The sequence below is a fragment of the Rhinopithecus roxellana genome, chromosome 14 (assembly GCF_007565055.1).
Source record: "Rhinopithecus roxellana isolate Shanxi Qingling chromosome 14, ASM756505v1, whole genome shotgun sequence".
Classification (NCBI taxonomy): Eukaryota; Metazoa; Chordata; class Mammalia; order Primates; family Cercopithecidae; genus Rhinopithecus; species Rhinopithecus roxellana.
The window spans coordinates 55,341,152-55,364,470 of record NC_044562.1 but is presented as its reverse complement, the minus strand read 5'-3'; positions in this window follow the sequence as shown (position 1 = coordinate 55,364,470).

Here is a 23,319-nt window from a genome sequence, read left to right as displayed (position 1 = left end):
CTGCACTCCAGCCTGGGCGACAGAGCGAGACTCCGTCTCAAAAAAAAAAAAAAAAAAAAAAAGTTGTTATTCCTTAGGAAAAGATTATGTCTTCAGGAGCTTCATAGCAATGAATTTAGGTAATCACCACCACCCACTTTACATATGTTTCTTGTAACTTGTTTAATCTAATGAACAAAAAAAGTTGTCCTATATCCTGAGCTATTATTGGATAATCTTAAAACATACTTCCAAGTTCCTGAAGCTGAAGTTTTAGACCAATGAATGAAGTGGTAAGATGAGCGGTACCCAAAATTCTGCATAGGGGCTTCCTTTTTATAATCCATAGAAGGGAGGAACTACTAGAGATCAGATAAAGGCCAACCACAGATAAAACCTCAACGCTAGTCTCCACTTTTCAACTTTTCTGCTCCTAAAACTTTAGTCAGAAGTAGAAAAATAGATTTATCTTAAAGTCACCTTTTTCTTTCTCTTTCTTTGCTCTGTGCAAATGTTACTGATTGGAGGAGAAACACAAAGCCCGACAATAATAAGAAAAAGGATGAGAAAAAAACGAGCCCCAAAATAAAATATCCAGCCTCTGGATAGTTGAGTTAGCTGTGCTGATATAGAAATAGAAAGTCCTCTAGTCATTTAATGTTCTATATAGAATATGTATATATTTGTGTGTATATAATGTAGATGATATATATTATATATTGTATAGGTATATGTATTATATATGTATACACATGTATATATGTATGTGTGTATGTATAAATACAAATGCATGCACACATCTCAATATGTAATGCAAACACATGCAGACATACAGAGAGAGAGACAGAGATACACAGTGAGAGAGAGTAAACTTTCATAGAACACACTTTTCTCCTTCTAGAATGATTTATTATATCTCTTCACTTCCTATGTTTTCTTGCTGAATGTATGACATCCATTTAAATTTATTATTATTATTATTATTTTAGAGACAGAGTCTCACTCTGTCACCCAGTCTGGAGTGCGGTGGAGCAATAGTTGCTCACTGTAACCTCAGACTCCTAGGTCTAAGCAATCCTCTGGCCCCAGCTTCCTGAGTGACGAGGACCACAGGTGAGAGCCACCTCACCTAGCTAATCTTTAAATTATTTTTCATGTAAAGACGGGATTTTGCTATGTTGCCCAGGCTGATAGTGAATTCTTGGCCTCAAGTGATCTTCCACGTTACCCTCCCAAAGGCTAAGGATACAGACCTGAGCCATCAAACACAGGTGAAGTGTATTTTTAAAGGTATAATTTGTATATCTTTATTTTTGTTAATAATAAGATACAATAGATGTAATTGTTAACACTAAATATTGTTAATAATATTATTGCTAATGAAAATTTTAGAGTAAATGTTAATTTTTTTTATTGGAAAACATTATTTTTAGCTAATTGGAGAAAAGTAATGCCCAAAATATTGTTATTGATTTCTATGTGTAAGCATGCTGAAATACATGGACACACAAAGTTAAAACTAGCATTTAAAACATATTTTATATAAAAAGTATAAATATGATATGTTTTCATATTTGCTATAAAAATATAATATGTTTAGGTGTTGATGCAGAGGGCAAAGAAAATATAAATTTTTTTTTTTTTTTTTTTTTTTTTTTTTGAGACGGAGTCTCGCTCTGTGGCCCAAGCTGGAGTGCAGTGGCCGGATCTCGGCTCACTGCAAGCTCCGCCTCCCGGGTTCACGCCATTCTCCTGCCTCAGCCTCCCGAGTAGCTGGGACTACAGGCGCCCGCCACCTCGCCCGGCTAGTTTTTTGTATTTTTCAGTAGAGACGGGGTTTCACCATGTTAGCCAGGACGGTCTCGATCTCCTGCCCTTGTGATCCGCCCGCCTCGGCCTCCCAAAGTGCTGGGATTACAGGCTTGAGCCACCGCGCCCGGCCTAGAAAATATAAATTTTAATGTGAACTATAATTTTATTAAAATAGAAACTCCAATAATATTACATTGACTTCTAGACTTGCACTTAGTCCATACTAGGTACTCGAGAATATTTTTTAATTAATAAAGAAGGAATGAAAACCTGGTAGAAGGAACAAGAAGAAAGAAAACACAAAGATTTATTAATTGTGGGAAAAAAGCAGTGGATCCAGAGGCTTTTCAATATAGAGACAAAAACCAACTAAAAAAATGTTTTCTCCTTCTTTTAAGTGAAGATGCGATGTTAATGTTTTGCCTTTCTACCTTGAGAATATAGAGGTCTAGAAGGATTTTTCCAGGCAATTGTTAACAAATTGATTTTTCATTGCAGGGCTCTAGCTCTGCAACCTCTACACCTCTCTTTCCAAGTTGTGTAAAATGTTAAGTGTAAGATTTTATTAGCTTACTACATGAGTACATTCCGAGAATCAAATGAGATATATTTTGGTAGTCCTAGTTAGAGCAATTAGATAAGAGGGAGAAACAAATTGAATCTACATTGGAAAGGAAGAAGTCAAATTGCCCTTATCTGCAGATGATGATAGGATCTTACATTTGGAAAAACCTAAAGACTCCACCAAAAACGATTAGAACATGTAAACAAATTCAGTAAAGTTGCAGAATACAAAATCAACATATAAAATCAGTAACATTTCTACATGCCAATAGCAAACAATCTGAAAAAGAGATAATGAAAATAATCCCATTTACGATAGCTACAAATAAAATTAAATATCTAGGAATTAGCTAAAGTAGTGAAAGATCTCTACAATAAAAACTATACAACAATGATAAAATAATTTGAAGGGGATACCCAAAAAATGAGATATTCCATGTGTATGGATTAGAAGAATCAGTATTGTTAAAATGTCCAAAAGCAATCTACAACGTCAATATAGTCCTTATCAAAATATCAATGATATTCTTCACAGAAATAGAAAAAAGCAATTCTAAAATTTATATGGAACCACAGAAGATGCAGAATAGCCAAAGGTATCCTGAGCAAAAAGAACAAAACCTGAGAAATCGCATTACCTAACTTCAAATTATACTACGAAGCCAATTAACCAAAATAGTTTGGTAGTGCCATAAAAACAGACACCTAGACCAATGGAACAGAATGGAGAACCCAGAAACAAATCCATACATCCACAGTGAAATCATTGTCAACAAAGGTGTCAAGAATGTACATTGGGGGAAGAACAGTCGCTTCAATAAATAGTGCTAGGAAAACTGGATATCCATATGCAGAAGGGTGAAACTAGACCCAATCTCTCACCATATAAAAAATCAAATCAAAGTGGATTAAAGATTCACATCTAAGATGTCAAACTGTGAAACTACTAAAAACAACATTGGGGAAACTCTCCAGGACGTTGGTCTGGGGGCAAAGACTTCTTGAGTAATACCGCACAAGCATAGAACAATCAAAACAAAAATGGACAAAAGAGATCATATCAAGTTAAAAATCTTCTGCAGAGCAAAGAATGCAATCAACAAAGTGAAGAGACAAATCACAGAATGGGGGAAAGTTTTCAAACTTTCTTCTGACAAGGCATTAATAACCAGAATACATAAGGAACTCAAACAACTCAACAAGAAAATATCTAAAATTCATTTAAAAATGAGCAGAAGAGCTGAATAGACATTTCTGAAAACCAGACATATGAATGGCAAACAAGTATATAAAAAGATGATCAACATCATTGATAATCAGATAAATGCAAATCAAAACTACCATGAGATATTATCTTACCTTACCTAAAAAGGATTTTATTCCAGACAGGCAATAACAAATGCTGGTGAGAATGTAGAGAAAAGGGAACCCTTGTATACTGTCAGTGGGAATATAAATTAGTATAACCACTGTGGATTACAGTTTGGAGACTCCTCAACAAAGTAAAACTGGACCTACTATATCATCCAGAAATCCTACTGCTGGTTGTATATCCAAAAGGAAGAAACTCAGTATATAGAGGAGATAACTGCTCTCCCGTGTTTACTGTAACAACCATTATTCACAATAGTCAAAATCTGGAAGCAAACTAAGTGTCCATCAGCAGAAGAATAGATAAAGATAATGTGGTGCAGATACACAATGAAGTACTATTCAGCCATCAAAAAGAATAAGATCCTGTCATTTGTAACAACATGGGTGGAACTGGAGATTATTATGTTAAGTGAAATAAGCATGCATAGAAAAACAAATTTTGTATGTTCTCACTTATTGTGGGAGCTAAAAATTAAAACAACTGAACTCATGGACATAGAGAGTAGAATGATGGTTACCAGAGGCTGGGTGGAAAAGGGATGGTTAGTGGATATAAAAATATCATTGGATAGAATGAATAAGATCTAGGCTTTGATAGCACAACAGGGTGATTACAGTAAATGATAATTTATTGTACATTTAAAAATAACTAAAGCTGAACAACTGAATTGTTTGTAACACAAAGAAAACAAATGCTTGAGGGGATGGATACCCCATTTACCCTGATGAAATTGTTACGCATTGTATGCCTGTATCCAAATATCTCATGTACCTCATAAATATATGCATCTATTCTGTACTCACCAATTTTTTAAAAAAAATTAAATGAGATGGATTTTTCAGCACTATAGAGCAGTCAGTTTTCCAAACTATAAAATTCTTACAATTGTTGTCATAATTGTAATTATTATTAACATGAATGAATGGCTCCAAAATGTATATTGTTCAAAATTAGACTCCCACATTTTCCTGCAATCATAATAGTAGTTATCCTTTCATTTGCCTTCCTCAGTTTTTGCTAAATTACTAATTATTAAAATATATTTAGACCTGAATTTGAAACCCACTATACTGCTGCAAAATTAATGACAAGCCCCTTCCCACCCATGTCCAATACATTCTGAGAACCTTTGCGCTTCTCTAATGATACTTTACATATACCTACGTTATGCTATGGACTTTGCATGTTTTAAGAACAAATATTTCTTTGAAAACATTTCAATTTTATTTTTCTCTTTATGTTTTAATTGGATTTCCTGGGAATCATCAAAGCACATGAATTTAAAGTAAAACTGTAGAGGCATTAGGAATAGAATACTCACAGATACCTTTAGATTTCATTATGTTTTTAGATTGAGTATTTTACCACAGGCTTCCCAGATGGAGGTTTTGCCAGTAGCACAGTAGCACTCATATATAGAATCAACCCCAAAGGTTTTACTTACCTTGAGTCCTAGACTAGATACAGGGTTAATCAGTATTTTGTGGTTTCGATTCTCAATATACTACCTGTCAGCTGCATAAAAAGTAACGTCAGCCTTGTTCCATGCTGACTTTTGTTTTTTGATAATATCACCAAGGACAAAAATTTATAGGACATTTTGTATTACTGTATGACCTAGTCAACAATTTCCATTTGATAGGACAGTATCATTTTCAAGAGCACATACTTTCTTTGATTTCTGTTAATTAGACAACAGACTAATTAAGAACTTAGGTTTGAAGTTCAGTGTCATTCACTAGGGCTATAAGGATAAATAAGGAGCACTCCTTATCAATAAGAAGTCTAGCACCAAGACGAGGAGACCAAGTTGCTTTTAATCGTTTGGAGCATGTATGTATTATATTGTATATTGGAGCTTGCAGTGATTTCAGTGTTCATGGCAGGGATGTATATGATTTAATTCTTGAAATTGCTTTATACCTTCAACACGCGTTGAAATAAAATGGTGTTTAATTGATATCTTCCCAATTAACCCTTTACGGGTTAATTCTTCTGCAGTGTTCCAGTATAATATTAACTGATATCACTGATAATGAACTTGAAACATCTAAGATGGGAGTATCTTTTGAATCATTAAGCACTGGGTTATTTTTATTAACTTTTTTTATATTCTGATAGTCTGAAAATTAAAATTACCTATTCAGTACATACGACCAGTCTATTAAGGAGAAAGGAATATTCTAATTATTTTAATATTCCTTTTAAATAGGGAGTTTAAAAGGAATGTTTAACTCCTGGGAGCCAAAATGTTTGCAGTTTCTCACATTAGGTAAGGATTTATAAACTAATGACCATCTACCAAAAACTATCCACCAGTCTTTAAATTCCATTTACACTTGTATTCTCCATATCCAACTTGTTCAGCGAGAGTAGAATTTTGTTGTTGTTGACCACAGGTGGCACTAATGTATGCTCAGTTCTGTCATATGTTGGTATACAGAATTCTAATCCTCTGTATTTTCTTTACTAATCATATATTTTGCTTCTGTGGATTCCAGAAAAATAGCACAAAACCAAACCATATCAAATAATATTTTCAATCAAGTTTTCAAATAGGATGTTCTCTATAGTCAACTATGACATTTGCAGTAGATAGAAATCTCTATCCTATGTCATTCATTTTTCCATTTATTTTCCCTATTACTGAGTTTAGGTTTTCAGCTTTCTACACTCTGCTTCTGCCTTTTTCTCTTGTCCACTTTTAGTTCCCAAGGGGAAGACTAAATTAGTTCTACTTTATTTCAAACACTTGTGGTCCCAGTTATTGAGAGCTGTGATGATATCCAGAAACTGGATGGAAGTTGGCTTTTTCTACATTTAACCAGAGATCTGTGCATTATCATTAGTTATATAAATAGTATGGACAGACTTTTTCTTAAAAAATAGAATTGACAGTCTCACAAGAACAATCTTATTAAAAAAGCAAAGATGAAATAAATCTGGTTGCTTTCACCTTCTGCGACTGACTGCATGCAGTGGGACTTACAACTTTTCTTTCTAATTAGATAACTGGCCAGCTAGCCAATAATTAACATACAAATTCAATCATTTCTTTCTAACCATCTTTCCTCTAGGTGCTTAAATCTGATGCAGAAATTTCACACTGCTATGAAATTTGTAGTCAAATCAAAATCATATTCATCAAATTCACCCAGGACCTCAATGTACCTTTCAAATCCTATCTGTCTCTCCAGTAGCATCTCTCCTGTTTATCAAGTTCCCTCTGTCCTCTCAACATTATATTCCAGCTTTTAAAATCCCAACTTTTGCTCACATTCTCCTTTATTGCATGAAGTAATTTTTGTTGGTATTTATTCTTAGTTACATCCCCATGCAAGGGTATCAGATCTAAAATATCTGGCAGCTAGAATATCTAACATATCCCTCCTTTGTACTATCTGAGAGTCCCTTGGAAACATCTGCCACTCAAAATATAGTGAATCATTTATTTAATTGTTTATCTTCTCTACTGGGCTGACTTCCTTGAAGAGAGACATTGAGTCTTTTATTTCTATTTCTCCAGGCCTTCTTCATATTTAGCAATGATTTTGATGTTTAATAAATACCTGCAAGGTAAATTGAATACATTTGAGTATTCAGAAGATGACTTAAAAGGACATTTAGATCAATGACAAACAATATTTTATACATCAAAGTCCTGAAAACTTCATCTGCTAGTGAATAAGCCCTAGCATTTTGTTGAAGGTAGTACTGAATGCTCAAAATACTAACTTAGAAACTAAATCTCATGAAATTTTGATAAGTTCATTAGATGTACTTGTAGATCAATATATATTCTGCTCTTGATTAAAATCACATATTTGAAAATAGATTTTTGGAACATTCTGACTAAGAACTTAGACTGTGAAGTTCCACATTGTTCAACAAACTGGATACATGAAGTAGAAAACCACACTTGGTGTATAAAGAAGTACAATGTGTTCTCAAAAACAGTAGACAAGAAGGATCATTTCTAAGAAATCTAACTCCTATCAAGTATGACATAGATCTGTTTAATATAAAATACTGTTCTTTACTCATAAAAGGCAAACACTGTCTCATGGATGAATTTTCAGGAAATGAAGTCAGCAGTATATTTAGCGTGATGGTAAATCATAGTAAGTATTTTGGGGATTCTTAAAGAACACAAATTATTGAAGTCCAATTCATTATCATCTGAACAACATACAGCAAGATATATCTCAGCATTACTTTAGTGAACTTTGCAAATGTGCTCATTCACTTTTTCAAATCAAAGTGTGCTGTATAGAGGCCTCAAAAAAACCTATGAGGCCACTGCCTGTATAGGATCTGAATAAGGGAAGGATCAATTACATATCTGAATGGGGCTGCAAGCTGAGAAGGTGAATGGGAACAGAAAGTGAGAGAGGAAGAGATGCTAAGTTTAAAAAGTCATAATTAAAATGCAACATACTATGTAATTCAGTTTATAGAATATTTTGAAATGGGCAAAAATATAGAAACAGAAAACAGTGGTGCCAAGGACTGCAAATAAAGGGAGGAATTGATAGCAAAGTGGCATGAGGAAATTTTGGGAGTGAGAGGAGTAGTGTATATCCTGGTTCTCGTGGTGGTTACAGAACTGTATGCATTTGTAAAGACTTATAGAACTAAGGACTAATAAGAGTGATTTTAAAATTAAACCTTTAATTTTGAGATAATGGTAGATCTACATACAGTTGCAAGAAATAATATAAAGAAATCCCATGTAAACTTTATTCATTTTTTCAGTGGTAACATCTTGCAAAACTTTAGTACAATATCACAATAAGGACACTGATATTGATATAGTCAAAATAGAGAACACTTCATCTCCACAAGAATCTCTCATATTACTCTTTGATAGCTACATCCTACCCCTGCCCCAGCCTTCTTAACTCATGGCGACCATCAATATGCTCTTCATTTTTATATAGACAGTAAAGTCCACTGCAAATAATAGTTTCATTTCTTTCTATTGAGTTCTATGCCTCTTAGTTTCTTTTCTTGCCTCATCACTTTGGCTAGAACTTCGGCAGCTTGTTGAATAAGAGTGAGGAGAGGTGAAAAATCTAACTTTGTTCCCTAACTTAAGGAGAAAGCATTCCATCTTTTATCATTAAGTATAATGTTACGGCCGGGTGCGGTGGCTCAAGCCTGTAATCCCAGCACTTTGGGAGGCCGAGACGGGCGGATCACGAGGTCAGGAGATCAAGACCATCCTGGCTAACATGGTGAAACCCCGTCTATACTAAAAATACAAAAAAAAAAAAAAAAACTAGCCGGGCGACCTGGCGGGCGCCTGTAGTCCCAGCTACTCGGGAGACTGAGGCAGGAGAATGGTGTGAACCCGGGAGGCGGAGCTTGCAGTGAGCTGAGATCCGGCCACTGCACTCCAGCCTGGGCGACAGAGCGAGACTCCGTCTCAAAAAAAAAAAAAAAAAAAAAAAAAGTATAATGTTACTTGTAAATTTTGCATAGATGCTCAAACAAGTAAAGGTAGCTTATCTCTCTTTCTATTTTGCAGAGTGAATGTGTTGAATTTTGTCAAATGATTTTTCTGCATCAATTGATAGGCCTATGTTTTCATTTTTACACTCTTATTTTATGGTGAATCACATGGCTTGATGTTTAAATATTGAACCTGTAGTGCACAGATGGGCTAAACTCCAAGTGGTCATGATCTATAATTCTTTTTATATGTTGCAGAACTCTATTTGCCATAGTTTCATAAGAATTTGTATGTATGTGTTCATGAGGAATATTGGTGTGTATTTGTTTTTGTATTTCTTTGTATGGTTTTGTTATCAGGGTAATAATAATTCATCAAGAAGTGCTATCTATTGTAATTTTGGAAGCAATTGTGTAGAATTGTGTTGATTCTTCTTTAATCATATGACAGGATTCTCTGGTGGAAGTATCTGATGCTATAGATTTCTTTTGAAGGAGTTTATAAAATTACGAATTCAATACTAATAATTATAGGAATATTTAAATTATCTATTTCACATTGAGTGAGCCGTGATAGTTTGTGTCTTCGAAGAAAAAAATGGTCCATTTCCACTAAGTAGCCAAATTTAAGTGTGTAAAGTTGTTCATACACTATCACCTTTTCATGTCCATAGGTTTGTAATGATGGCTTCTCTTTCCTACCAGATATTATTGGTAATTTATGTCTTTTATATTTTTTCTTTGTCAATTTTTGCAGGTTTGTTGATTTTATTGATATTTTCAAAGAGCCAGCTCTTTGTTTCACTGATTTTCACTATTACTTTCAGTTTTTAATTGCATTAATTTGTTTTCCTTTGTTATTTTCTTCCTCTTGTTTAATATGGATCATTTTTGTGTTCCATTTATGTCCTTGAAATTGCAAGCATACATTACTAATTTAAGACTTTGCTTCTCTTCTAGTGTATGCATCTAGAGCTATGAATTTCCCTCTCAGCACTGCTTTAGCTATGTCTCACAAATTTTGATTCATTATAGTTTTATTTTTATTCTGTTCCATATTTATTGGGGTTTATTAAGATTTTCTTTTTGATTTCTGGATTATGTAAAATTGTGTTATTATGCTTTCAAAACTTTTCATTTGATTCTTCTTTCTATAGTTTATTTGCTAAGACTTTCTTCTTTGCTACAATCTTAAATTTGTAATTTGTTTCTAGAATGTTTTTGATTGGTTTTTGAAGAAATTTTATGATGTGGTCTCTAAAATGTGTGTTAGACAATTCTAACACATCTGTCAGCTGAGGGTTGGTATCTATTGTTTGTCTTGTTTATGAGTTTGAGATCGTCTTGTTTTGAGTGAAACTTACATATTTTTCCCAAATATTAGGAAACTCTCAGCTCTGTTTAGACCTCTGTTTAGTTGACTTTTTCTGATGTTGCCCATTTTGCAATGTTAAATAGAAGGGAGGAAAGTAATATCCCTGGTAGAAATCCTACTTGAGTGTTATTGTCTATTGTGTGAGGCTATGGGGAATAGCAAAAAACAATATCCAAAGCAAGAGCATGGCTAATTATACCACGTAGCTTTCATTCACTAGAATATTCCATGGCAAATGCTTATTTTTTAGTGTGTCATAAATTTATCGTGATACAAATTATTGAATTTGTTAACTTTTGCTAAAATATCTTTACAAAATTATGAAAATTATCAGATATAATTTTGAATAATTAAAATATTCAGAACATGTCAGAACAGAAATAAAACGTATGACTAGAAAAATGGCAGATAATATAGCAAAATTATAATAGTGGTTGACTCTGGGCAGTTAGATTATGAGTGATTATTTGCTTTCTTCTATTCTACTATATTTGTTGAATTTGTTAAATAAGTATGCATTACTTTAGAGTGGAGAAAGAAATAAAATGCATTTTAGATTTCTTAGTATAGTAGGTTTTCTATGTACACTCAGGTCAGCAATCACGAAATGGATGCATAAAATGAATTGTAAGAATAAAGTATTATTGAAAGTAAAATCTATTTTATTTGCTGACCTATGTATTGGTTTCATTTTTACTTTTTCTATTTTCTTTCAACTTAATTGTCTAACTTAAAATGTCCCGTTTAAACTGGAACATTTAGAACAACAAAATGAATAATGTAGTGTTGGATCATAACCCAAAATATAAAATAAATGTCCATGAATCTGTCTATGAAAGATTGAATGAATGAATAAATAAATGGGGAGAAGAGACAAATCTCCCTTAGAGAAGAATTCGAAACAATTTGTGTAGATAATTAACCTTCAAGCCCATGAGGCACAATGCTTCATTCCTTAAGTATGGGCTGCACATAGTGAGTTTCTGCATATGGTGTGAAAAGGGTGGTTTAACTTTATATTGAAAAATGTTACAAAAAATGCCCGAGATGGGTGCTCAAATTCATATCATGTTCCCTTGATAAGTTTTGAAGAAATAGAAGTAGGACTTTAACTTCGTGGTCTTTCTCCTCAAAATCCATAATCCGATTCAAGTCATGAGGAAAAACATCAAACAAATTCCAATTTAGGATCATTCTACAAAATACCTGACTGGAAATACTCAAAACCATCAAGGTCATCAAAAACCAATAAATTCTAAGCAACTGTCACAGCCTATGGAGACATGATGAATAAATATAATATGGGGTCCTGAATGGGATCCTAGAACAGAATAAAAGACATTACATAAAAACTAAGGAAATATGAGTAAAGTTATGGACTTTAGTTAATAACAATGGTCAGTATGGTTCACTAATTGTAACAAATGTACCATACTAATGCAAGATGTGAATGATAGTAGAAACTGGGTATGGGATATATGATAACTGTCTATTTTGTTTATATTTTTTCCATAAAACTACTCTAAAATACATTTAATTTGAAAAACTTGAGTTACCTTAATCACACAAAAACTCATTTAGTTATATAACTTTTTGCAAGCTATTAATTTTGTTTCAGTTACACAGAATAAAAAGATATAACATAGGGGAGGGCAAGATGGCCAATTAGATGCAGCCAGGTATAACAGCTCCCACTGAGGGACCAAGATGACTGGTGACCTCCTAACAGTTCTTCAGAGGGAAGCTACCAAGAGTCAACTGAGGGAAGATAGAAGCTTGGCTGAAGGGGGAGAAAGCTGGGAATCCTGCTCGGGGCTACTACACACCAAGACTCATTCCTAACTCATGATGGCTCCAGGGGAACCGGTGAGTTGAACTGGCAAGAAGCAACCTGCTCTTGCCACTGGCCTCAGGCACATGGGCATGAGAAATCCCTTGACCACCACAGGGACACATGAGTTGGCAAGGAGAGTGGTTTAGAGAAGTGGGAGAGACAGCAAGACAATTGATGTAGAGCCCAGAGAGTTTGATGCAGGAGCTTCTGTAGTGGAGCACAGTTAGGGACAGCCCTCCCCCAGGCTCAAATTGCTCTCATAGAAGATTTTATCCCTAGGAAAACTGTTGGACCAGACCTCTGCAGGGAGGTCTTACCTATCAGGTTGGGCCAGTCCAACGTGAACACCCCTTGGTCTGCTGGCCTCTCCTGGGACCCCAGCCTGGCTACACCTGCTTGAAGGGCAGTCTCTGGTTTCCTGGGGACCCACACTATAGCTTGTGTGCTGGAGGACCGTTTTTGAGTAGCAGAGAGCTTCAGCTTGACCCCTATGGCCAAGCTCCAGCCTGTACTCTACCTCCACATACTGCAGCTTCCCCTGGACACACAATAACTCCCAATATCACTTTACTGGTGTGTGTCTACATGGGCAGATTTTGCTTTTCATGCCCTGCCAGCACACAGGACTGTAGTCCAATCTCCTGCCCCTGCTTATCAACATTGCAGACATAGCCTTGGCAAGTACAGAACCAGCTGGCTCCACTCCCATCAGCACCCCACTGTTATGAGGGGGATCCTTGCTCCCAGAGCTCCCAAGATGGTGGTGGGCCACTTGCAAGATGGTAGCAAACCTCATGTTCTCTGACCTGGGGTTCTTGGCCTCAGGGATTCCAAGGAATGGAATTTTGGGCCATGCAGTGAGTGTTGTAGCTCTGTTAGAAGCTGTGGGTCACAGAAGATAATGTGGAACCCAGTGACTAGTGTTCAGTTCGATTAGGATGAACCCAGGCACTTAGCCATGCTGGAACAACTACAAGCCTTTAGCCTGATCAGGAGCAGCACTGGGCACCTTGCTGGACAAGAAGTACTGCAGACACTCTGCTGGATCCAGAGGGATGGAAATCAGCCGCGGGTCTGCCACAGCGGCAAACAGCAGTGTTGGATGGCCAGTGAAAGCTCAGCTCGAGCCATAACAAACATGGACCAGAAGAGAGTGCAAGATGTAATAGAGTGAAAACAGAGCTCCCATACAAAGGGAGGGGACCCAAAGACGGTAGCCATTGCCAGCTCCAATGCCTGGGTTTATACCCCGATCATTGTCCCTCCTGCTGTGCTCTCAGACAATAGATAATTGGCTATTTCTTTACCTCCTGTTTTTGCCTAATTTGCATTTTAGTGAGCTCTTTTTACTACCTGATTGGTCAGGTGTGAGCTAAGTTACAAGCCCCATGTTTAAAGGTGGATGCAGTCGCCTTCCCAGCTAGGCTTAGTGATACTTAGTTGGCCTAGGAAATCCAGTTAGTCCTGTCTCTCACCACCTTTGTGCTAACACTGCACAGAGAACAGTGGATCCTTCCCTGTCCGGGGTGATTACTCCTTCATGTGTGGCACAGAGAAGGCACCCAGACTTGTGCCTGCCAGTATCCTGCCCCTGAGCCAACACAATCTAAAGGGTCATTGTGCGCACAGTCACCAGCAGGGCCCCTGACCTGCCCCAAGCTACATTGTCTCCATCACTGTAGTGAATGCCCACAGGGAGGCAACTTCCCTCTCTAGCCACTAGCATTCTACTGCAGCTACCACTACCACTGCTGTTGGCATGTAGGGAGGAAGAGGGAGCCTGCTGTCCCAACATTCTGAAACACTTTGGCTGACATCACTCATCAGAGTTCGGTGACCACTGGTCCAGTAGCACCTCGATCCCCACAGCACAGTAGATTCTTAACCTTGAGCCAGAGAAAAAAGGCAGAACCCAATACAAGTCTCGCAGAGTTAGAGCACACAGTACAGGAGATGAAAACTGAGCATTGGCCCCCTAAAATCTTCCAGAAATGAAACCAGTCAGCTGAATCCACCTTATGCTTTAATCAAACCCTCAAGGCCATCAAATAGGATAAAAGAAAAAAAAAACCCATCAAAAGGTTAGCAATCTCAAAGACTGAAGGTAGATCAGCCCACAAAGATGCAAAAGAATCAGAGCAACAACTCTGAAAACTCAAAAAGCCAGAGTTACTTCTTTCTTCCAAATGACTGCATCACCTCTCCAGCAAGGGTACTAAACCTGGTTGAGATGGCTGAAATGACAGCAATATAATTCAGAATACAGATAGAAAAAAATCACTTAACTACAAGAGTACATTGAAACCCAATCCAAGGAAGCTAAAAATCATGATAAAACAATTCAGGAGCTGACAGACAAAACAGTCATTATAGAAAATAATTTAACCAACCTGATAGAGCTAAAAAACACTACAAGAATTTCATAATGCAATCACAAGTATTAATAGCAGAATAGACCAAGTGGAGAAAAGAATCCCAGAGCTTGAAGATTGGCTTTCTGGAATAAGACATTAAGATGAGAATATAGAGAAAATAATGAAAAAGAATGAACAAAACCTCTGAAGAATATGAGATTATGTAAAAAGACCCAATCTATGACTCATTAGTGTCCCTGAAAGAGATGAGGAGAATGCAACCAATGTGGAAAACATATTTCAGGATATTAAAGCAGAATATTTCCCTGACCCCTTTGTGGGACTCATGACAAGTGTGGCTTGTTTACTTAACCCACCACTCTCAACTCCTTGCAGGAAGGAATGCAAGCAAACAGGGCAGGATCTGGAGTGCATGAGCGCTGGAACCCTTTTCGTTGCAAGTGGATCAAACTCTACTCACTGGAACCTGTTCTGTTCCACCCTTCAGGGCAGGGAGTGCACAGCTGAGTGAGTGCAGGAGCCAGAGTGAGTGCTTTTGGGCACTGGCAGAAGCAAACTGTGTGGGTCATGTGGTAGCATTCAAGGCTGGTGCCCCAGAAGTCGTGTTACAGAGCTCTTTTAACTCTGCCATCTGCAGATGACTTAAATATTAATAACTTAGTGGGCCCTCTGCATTTTTGTGTGAGGTGATGGCCCTCTGCCAGCGAGGGCAAAGGGTGAGTGTGACAGCCTTTTTTATCCTCACTTGTGGCTCCAAAGCTCTTGTCCAGTGTCCAGGAAAAATAAAGTTACATGAATTAATTGAAGGATGGTAAATGTGGGGGATTTTCATGCTGATGAAAGTGACGCTTTGTGGGAAGAGGAACTGAAAAGGGGACAGAGTTGGTAGGTAATATTACCCTGAGGTCCAGCTATCTTCAGCTGGATTCTTCTCCAAAGTTATGCCATCAAGCTGTCCCTCTGAAGTCAAGCCCCTTCTCTCCAATGTTCAGCCATTGTTCCCAACATCCAACTGCTTATCCTCTCTACTGGCTGAGTCTGGGGTCTTTATAAGCACAGAATGGGGGTGGGGCAGGCCATGGGTAGTTTAGAAAAAAAGCAACATTTGAGTGGAAAAATAAGAAAAGAAGTTGTCAGTTTGGGTTGAGGGCTTCAGGCTTTTCAGCTTGAGGGTGGGGTTTTGTCAGGGACCCACCCTATCATGCCTGGAATTTCTCTGCCCCCTGTCACTATTAATATCATCCATGAGAACTTCCCCAATCTAACTAGAGAGACAAAATGCCAAACTTAGGAAATACAGAGACTCCAGGAAGATACTTTACAAGAAGATCATCCTCAAGACACATAATCAGCAAATTCTCTAAGGTTAAAATAGAACACCATTAAAAGCAGATAAAGAGTTCGGGTTCACCTGCAAAAGGAAGCCCATCAGACTAACAGTAAACCTCTCAGCCAAAACCCTACAAGCCAGAAGATTGGAGGCCATCATTCTTAAAGAAAATACATTCCAAGCCAGAGTTTTAGATTTGCCCAAGCTAAGCTTCAAGAGCAAAGAAGAAATAAGATCCTTTTTAGACAAACAAATGCTGAGAAATTTGTTACTGCCAGGCCTGTCTTGCAAGAGCACCAGAAGGAACCATTAAATATGGAAAGGAAATACCATTATCAGTCACTACAAAAACACACTGAAACACAGACCAGTGACACTATAAAGTGACCACATTTACAACTCTGCATAATAACTAGCTAGCATCATGATGACAGTATCAAATCCACATATATTAATACTAACCTTAAATGTAAAATGGCTAAATGTTCCAACCAAAAGACAGAGTGGCAAGCTGAATAAAGAACCAAGACCCATTGATGTGCTGTCTTCAAAAGACCCATCTCACATACAATGACACACATAGGTTCAAAATAAAGGGATGGAGAAAATTCTACCAAGCAAATAGAAAAAGCAGGAATTGCAATCCTGATTTCTGACAAAACAGACTTTAAACCAACAAAGATCCAAAAGGACAAAGAGGGCAGTACATAATGGTAAAAGATTCAATCCAACAAGAAGATCCAACTATCCTAAATATATATGCACCCAAAATAGAAACATTCAGATTCATAAAGCAAGTTCTTAGATATCCAAACAATAGTAGTGGGATATTTTAAGATCCCATTGACAATATTAAACAGATAGTCAAGGCAGAAAATTGACAAAGATATTCAAGATCTGAACTCAGCATTGCATTAAATGGACCTGATAGACATCTACAGAACTCTTCACTCCAAACCAACAGAATATACACTATTTTCATTTTTATATTGCCTATACTCTAAAATTGGTGACATAATCTAAAGTAAAACACTCTCCTTTGAAAATACACAAAACTTTGCACTGGGTTTGTAATTCCTCCTTTAGCTCGGAGAAGTTTGATTGTCTGAAGACTTCTTCTCTCGACTTGTCAAAGTCATTCTCAGTTCAGCTTTGTTCCGTTGCTGGCGAAGAGCTGCCTTCCTTTGGAGGGGAAGAGGTGCTCTGATTTTTAGAATTTGCAGCTTTTCTGCACTGCTTTTTCCCTGTCTTTGTGCTTTTATCTACCTTTGGTCTTTGATGATGGAATGAGACAGAGAGTTAACAAGAATATCCAGGAATTGAATTCAACTCTGCACCAAGTGGACCTAATAGACATCTACAGAACTCTCCACGCAAAATCAACAGAATATACATTCTTCTCAGCACCACATTGCACTTATGCCAAAATTGAGCACATAGTTGGAAGTAAAGCACTCCTCAGCAAATGTACAAGAACAGAAATTATAACAAACTGTCTTTCAGACCACAGTGCAATTAAACTAAAACTCAGGATTAAGAAACTCGATAAAAACCACTCAACTACACGGAAACTGAACAACCTGCTCCTGAATGACTCCTAGGTACATAATGAAATGAAGACAGAAATAGAGATGTTCTTTGAAACCAATGAGAACAAAGATACAACATACCAGAATCTCTGGGACACATTTAAAGCAGTGTGTAGAGGGAAATTTATAGCACTAAATGTCCACAAGAGAAAGCTGGAAAGATCTAAAATTGACACTCTAACATCACAATTAAAAGAACTAGAGAAGCAAGAGCAAACACATTCAAAAGCTAGCAGAAGGCAAGAAATAACTAAGATCAGAGCAGAACTGAAGGAGAGAGAGACACAAAAAACCCTTCAAAAATCAATGAATCCAGGAGCTGGTTGTATGAAAAGGTCAACAAAATAGATAGATGGCTAGCAAGACTAATAAAGAAGAAAAGAGAGAAGAATCAAATAGACTCAATAAAAAATGATAAAGGGGATATCACCACCTACCCCACAGAAATACAAACTACCATCAGAGAATACTATAAACACCTCTATGCAAATAAACTAGAAAACCTAGAAGAAATGGCTAAATTCCTCGACATATACACTCTCCCAAGACTAAACCAGAATGAAGTTGAATCCCTGAATAGACAAATAACAGGCTCTGAAATTTAGGCAATAATTAACAGCCTACCAATCAAAAAAAGTCCAGGACCAGACAGATTCACAGTTGAATTCTACCAGAGGTACAAGGAGGAGCTGGTACCATTCCTTCTGAAACTATTCCAATCAATAGAAAAAGAGGGAATCCTCCTTTACTCATTTTATGAGGCCAACATCATCCTGATACCAAAGCCTGGCAGAGACACAACAGAAAAAAGAGAATTTTAGACCAATATCCCTGATGAACATTGATGCAAAAACTTCTCAGTAAAATACTGGCAAACCGAATCCAGCAACACATCAAAAAGCTTATCCACCATGATCAAGTGAGCTTCATCCCTGGGATGCAAGGCTGGTTCAACATACACAAACTGATAAGTGTAATCTAGCATATAAACAGAACCAAAGACAAAAACCACATGATTATCTCAATAGATGCAGAAAAGGCCTTTGACAAAATTCAACACCTCTTCATGCTAAAAACTCTCAATAAATTCGGTATTGATGGAATGTATCTCAAAATAATAAGAGCTATTTATGACAGACCCACAGCCAATATCATACTGAATGGGCGAAAACTGAAAGCATTCCCCTTGAAACCTGGCACAAGACAGGGATGCCCTCTCTCACCACTCCTATTAAACATAGTGTTGGAAGTTCTGGCCAGAGCAATCAGGCAAGAGAAAGAAATAAAGCGTATTCAATTAGGAAAAGAAGAAGTCAAATTGTCCCTGTTTGCAGATGACGTCATTGTATATTTAGAAAACCCCATCATCTCAGCTCAAAAACTCCTTAAGCTGATAAGCAACTTCAGCGAAGTCTCAGGATACAAAATCAATGTGCAAAAATCACTAGCATCCTTATACACCAATAACAGAAAAACAGAGAGCCAAATCATGAATGAACTCCTATTCAGAATTGCTTCAAAGAGAATAAAATACCTAGGCATCCAACTTACAAGGGATGAGAAGGACCTCTTCAAGGAGAACTACAAACCACTGCTCAATGAAATAAAAGAGGACAAAAACAAATGGAAGAACATTCCATGCTCATGGATAGGAAGAATCAGTATCGTGAAAATGGCCATACTGCCCAAGGTAATTTATAGATTCAATGCCATTAAGCTACCAATGACTTTCTTCACAGAATTGGAAAAAAACTACTTTAAAGTTCATATGGAACCAAAAAAGAGCCTGCATTGTCAAGACATTCCTAAGCCAAAAGACCAAAGCTGGAGGCATCACGATACCTGACTTCAAACAATGCTACAAGGCTACAGTAACCAAAACAGCATGTTACTGGTACCAAAACAGAGATATAGACCAGTGGAACAGAACAGAGCCCTCAGAAATAATACCACACATCTACAACCATCTAAACTTTGACAAACCTGATAAAAACAAGAAATGGGGAAAGGATTCCCTATTGAATAAATAGTGATGGGAAAATTGGCTAACCCTAAGTAGAAAGCTGAAACTGGATCCTTTCCTTACACCTTAAACAAAAATTAATTCAAGATGGATTAGAGACTTAAATGTTAGACATAAAACCATAAAAACCCTAGAAGAAAACCTAAGCCATACCATTCAGGACATAGGCATGGGCAAGGACTTCATGTCTAAAACACCAAAAGAAATAGCAACAAAAGCCAAAATTGACAAATGAGATCTAATTAAACTAAAGAGCTTCTGCACAGCAAAAGAAACTATCATCAGAGTGAACAGGCAACTTACAGAATGGGAGAACATTTTTGCAATCTACACATCTGACAAAGGGCCAATATCCAGAATCTACAAAGAACTCAAACAAATTTACAAGAAAAAAACAAACAACCCCATCAAAAAGTGGGCAAAGGATATGAACAGACACTTCTCAAAAGAAGACATTTATGCAGCCAACAGACACATGAAAAAATGCTCATCATCACTGGCCATCAGAGAAATGCAAATCAAGGGCCGGGCACGGTGGCTTAAGCCTGTAATCCCAGCACTTTGGGAGGCCGAGACGGGTGGATCACGAGGTCAGGAGATCGAGACCATCCTGGCTAACACCGTGAAACCCCGTCTCTACTAAAAAAAAAAAAATACAAAAAACTAGCCGGGCGGGGTGGCGGGCACCTGTAGTCCCAGCTACTCGGGAGGCTGAGGCAGGAGAATGGCGTAAACCCGGGAGGCGGAGCTTGCAGTGAGCTGAGATCCGGCCATTGCACTCCAGCCTGGGCGATAGAGCGAGACTCCATCTCAAAAAAAAAAAAAAAAAGAAAAGAAATGCAAATCAAAACCACAATGAGATACCATCTCACACCAGTTAGAATGGCAATCATTAAAAAATCAGGAAACAATAGGTGCTGGAGAGGATGTAGAGAAATAGGAACACTTTTGCACTGTTGGTGGGACTGTAAACTAGCTCAACTATTGTGGAAGACAGTGTAGCAATTCCTCGAGGATCTATAACTAGAAATACCATTTGACCCAGTCATCCCATTATTGGGTATATACCCAAAGGATTATAAATCTTGCTGCTATAAAGACATATGCACGCATATGTTTATTGTGGCACTGTTCACAATAGCAAAGAGTTGGAACCAACCCAAATGTCCATTAATGACAGACTGGATTAAGAAAATGTGGCACATATACACCATGGAATACTATGCAGCCATAAAAAAGGATTAGTTCCTGTCCTTTGTAGGGACATGGATGCAGCTGGAAACCATCATTCTCAGCAAACTATCACAAGAACAGAAAACCAAATACCGCATGTTCTCACTCATAGGTGGGAATTGAATAATGAGAACACTTGGACACAGGAAGGGGAACATCACACACTGGGGTCTGTTGTAGGGGGGTGGAGAGGGGAAGGGATAGCATTAGGAGATATGCCTAATGTAAATGACTAGTTAATGGGTGCAGCACACCACCATGGCACATGTATACGTATGTAACAAACCTGCACATTGTGCAAATGTACCCTAGAACATAAAGTATATATATGTAAAAAAGTAATACACATGCAAGGCTATTTAGCTAAATGATAGAAACAGTTTTCACACACATAAAAAAATTAGACACACCCAGAGAGTGAACTGTTATGCATCTCTTTCTTTAAAAACATGAGATAATTCTTTATTTATTTTAGAGGTATTATCTTTAAGACATAATGTTAAATTAAAAGCAAATGTTCGGCCGGGCGCGGTGGCTCAAGCCTGTAATCCCAGCACTTTGGGAGGCCGAGACGGGCGGATCACGAGGTCAGGAGATCGAGACCATCCTGGCTAACACGGTGAAACCCCGTCTCTACTAAAAATACAAAAAACTAGCCGGGCGAGGTGGCGGGCGCCTGTAGTCCCAGCTACTCGGGAGGCTGAGGCAGGAGAATGGCGTGAACCCGGGAGGCGGAGCTTGCAGTGAGCTGAGATCCGGCCACCGCACTCCAGCCTGGGTGACAGTGCAAGACTCCGTCTCAAAAAAAAAAAAAAAAAAAAAAAAAAGCAAATGTTCAAGATTAAAAAAAAGAAAATACACAAAAGTAAAATCCTAACAAACCATCTCTGAAAACACAACACAATCAAATTAGAAATCAAGACTAAGATATGCACTCAAAAACCATACAGTTACATTTAAATTGAATAACCTGTTCCTGAATGACTGTTGGGTAAATAATAAAATTGAGGCAGAAATCAAGAAGTTCTTGGAAACGAATGAAAGCATAGGTACAATGTACCAGAATCTCTAGGACACAGCTAAGGCAGTTTTAAGAAGGAAATGTATAGCACTAAACGCCCACATGAAAAGTTAGAAAGATCTCAAGTTAACAACCTAACATCACGACTAGAAGAACTAGAGCACCAAGAGCAAACCAGTTCCAAAGCTAGGAGAAGACAAGAAGTAACCAAAATTAGAGCTGAACAGAAGAAGATAGAGACACAAAAACCGTTCAAAACATCAACAAATCCGGTAGTTGGTTTTTGAAAAAAGGTAATCAAATAGGTAGACCCCAGATAGACTAATCAAGAAGAAAACAGAGAAGATTCAAATAAAGAAAATCAGAAATGATAAGTGGGCATATTACCACTGACCCCACAGAAATACAAGCAATGATCAGGGATATTATTAATGCCTCTATGCACATAAACTAGAAAATTCAAAAAAATGAATAACTGAACACATACACTCTCCCAATATTAAGTCAGAAAGGAATCAAATCCCTGAACAGACAAATAACAATCTCTGAAATTGAAGCAGTAATAAATAGCCTAACAACAACAACAACAAGAATGACACAACCCAACACCAGATGGATTCATAGCTGAATTCTACCAGATACACAAAGAAGAGCTGGTAGTATTCCTGCTGAAACTATTCCAAAGACACAAAAAAGAGGAACTCCTTCCCAGTTCATTCCAGAGGCCAGCATCATCCTGATACGAAAACCTTGTAGAGATGCAGCAAAAAAGAAAAACTTCAGGTCAATATCCTTGAGGAACATTCACAGAAAAATCCTCAAAAGAAATACTGGCAAACCAAGTCTAGCAGCACCTCAAAAGGCTTACGAACCATGATCAAGTAGGCCTTAACCTTGACATACTTGAATCAATAATGTGATTCTTCACATAAACAGAGCTAAAGACAAAAATCACATAATTATCTCAATAGATACAGAAAAGGCTTTTGATACAATTTCACATCTTTTTATGTTAAAAACTCTCAATAAACTAAGTATTGAAGGAACGTACCTCAAAATAATAAGAGCCATCTATGCAAACCCACAACAAATATCACACTGAATAGGAATAGCTGAAAGCATTTCCCTTGAAAGTCAGCACAAAATAAGAATGGCCTCTCTCACCATTCTTATTCAACATAGAACAGGAAGTCCTGGCCAAGGCAATTGGACATGACAAAGAAATACAGAGCATCCAAATAGAAAGAGAAGAAGCCAAACTATCCCTATTTACAGATGACATGATGTTATATCTAGAAAACTCCAAACAGCTGAAAACTTTCTTCAGCTCATAAAAAACTTCAGCAAAGTCTCAG